Below are 2,651 nucleotides of genomic sequence, written 5' to 3' on the forward strand. Positions count from 1 at the left end.
AAGAGGAGACCAAAAAGCGGTTCGCTGTGTTAGAAGGGGCGAGCAAATCCCCAGGTGACTTCAAAGGGTGAAAAAAGCATCTTTCTCCTTTTGAGAAGGCTTGGCCAGGCCTGCCTAATGAGGCTTTCTGCACCCACACACATTCCTGTTCTTGCACCTGGCAGTGTCAGTGGTACACCTTGGGCAGGATAAACTGCAGAAGGCATTAGCTTGTCCTCTGAGCACAGCAGGAAACACAGCCCAGAGGGAATCTGGGCATTAAACTAATCCCCACTGCATTGTCTTCACCCCTACTGCCTTGTCTCCCCATTGCACTGTTTGGTCAGGATTCCCACAGAGGAATGTCTCCAGGGGAAAGTAAGATGAGGCACAGCAGACATCCAGCGATGTCTTCCCCATGGCAGCAGTGGGCAGGAACACGTGGAAGTGAACCAGTACCCTGCCTCAGCTCACAGTCCCCTGGCCTTTCCCTGTCACCTCAGTGCCATGTGTTCCTGCAAGGAAAACTTGCCACTTGCCTCCTTTCTGCTCCTGGTCTGGCCATGAGGAACTTAAAAGCTCTTCAATAAATGCTGGAGCAGGCATGTGGGTCTACCCTAAATGTTGTGTGATGCATTTTTCATGCTTTTATCATGTGACCAGGGGATTTGAGATTTGGTTTGAACCCAGTAGGGAGATCAAAACTCCAGGGGTGAGAAACCCACAGGAACCAAGAACAGAGCAAAGTGATCACATGAGATGCTTGGGAGCAGAAACCACTGAATTTTGCATAGCTCCAGCAGTGTGATCTAGTAACAGGCTAGATTACAGTCTGGGCACATACAGCTGGGGGCCAGGGGGTACCACTTCTATTCTTGGATCTTCCACCGCTTTTCTCAGTGACCTTCATAAAGTCAAGTAACCTTCTCTGACTTGGGTTTTTGTTTGGGAATAACACTATGACTTACCCCTGGAAAATATTTTGCTATCCTCAGATAGAAGTTACTCAGTAGTGTTCTGCAACCTGTATGTGGAGGAGCAATGTCTCCAGCCCTCTCAGGAAGCTTTCTTTCTACTATGTGATGCAGCAGTGTGACTTGTCATCCTCAGGGCACAGATCACCTAAGACAAGGGTTGCAGCAGTAGGTTGTAGCTCTGCTTTCTGTGAGGGTTTCTTTTCCTCTGAGGGTCTGCTAAACCAGCTGGTCACTGGTTGCAGCAGAGTGTCACTGTGCCTCACTCAGAGGAGATGCTGGATGCCATGGATTGATGATTCTGGTCATATGAAATACAAAGCAAGAAAGAAACAGCTGCTCTGCAGGTATTTGCTGAAATATGTATAGGTAAAGGTTGCAGAAGTAGGATTTGTAGAATTAGTTTTTCTCAAATGGCAAGTGCCCCAAAAAAGAACTTGTTCATCAGCACTTCATCAGCACTTGATTTTGCTGCTTGCCCTGAAAGGCCTGGCCCTGCAGCAGCTTAGGAGGCCCAGCACAAACCCTTCCCAGGCTGGGGTCTCCACTGCTGTCCTGTGGTGTAGTGGGGTGGGGTGAGCTCAGGTAGAGCCTGTGATGTGTTACAGTTGGGACGGCAGGTTCTGCTTTTCCCTGTTTCAGGGAGCTTTTTCAGCTTCATCTGTTCTGAAACAAACTGGGCCTTGGCATGTTCCTGCTCCTGCTTGATCTCTGAATGGGAAAGCCATCACACACAGTAGTTTAAGCTGACTGTGGTTTATGGGTTATATCTTACAGACCATTACAAGGACAGCCAGTGTCTCCAGAGTTGAAATAAGGAATGAATAAACACTTGGGGATTTTCGCTTTATATGAAAAAAAAAAGGACAAAATTATAAGAGAGTCTCAGTGGTTGGACTTTGGGATATATATTGGTTATTGCTTATGTCCCAGGAATAATTCTTATCTAGCAAAATATAACATTGCATATCTCTACGGAGGATTTCTGGTTTCAGTTGGCATTTTACTCCCTCCTGTTGGATGCAGGATGCCAGACTAACAATCTGCTCGTGTGCAGTATTCTGTGGGGTTTTTTTAATCCATACAATAAGAAAAGCAGAAGTACCTATAGCAATATGTGATGGCTTAGAGTCATAAGGTTGGATTGTGATTTCAATGGGGTATGAACTCGGGGAAAAATAGGTGAAAACAAGTCCATGGTGTGAATGCAGAAAGCACAGATCAAGTATGGTTTAACAGCTGAGACAGTTTCCTACTGCAGACATCTTCTAAAAAGGCACTATCTGAAAAGCAAAAATTTTGCTTTCTGGCTCAGTCCCTGCTTGTTGTACTCCTTCAAGAAAAAATACTTTGCTAAGTGGAGCTGAACCGAGGCCCTTTCCCCCGCAGCAAAGATGTGCTCTCTCTTTTCCACAGTCAGCACTTTAGGAGTGCTCTTATCTTGTTACAGGCCCGCTGGCTGAGAACTGGGAACCCACAGCTAACCAGCCTGCGCTCCTCTGGAATTCGTATAGAAGCAGAGACCTCTGCAATGCTCCCTAGCTTGTCCCAGGAGGAAGGTTGGGACAAAAGGCTCTGCTGGCCCCCAGAGACCAGTAATGGGCAAAAGGGACTTTCACCCAGACACGGGGAGCTCATCGCTGGCACGGAGCTGGCAGTGGGTGAAAGCCCTTTGTTGTTACTGCTGCCAAACGTGCC

The sequence above is a fragment of the Geospiza fortis genome, unplaced genomic scaffold (assembly GCF_000277835.1).
Source record: "Geospiza fortis unplaced genomic scaffold, GeoFor_1.0 scaffold41, whole genome shotgun sequence".
NCBI lineage: Eukaryota > Metazoa > Chordata > Aves > Passeriformes > Thraupidae > Geospiza > Geospiza fortis.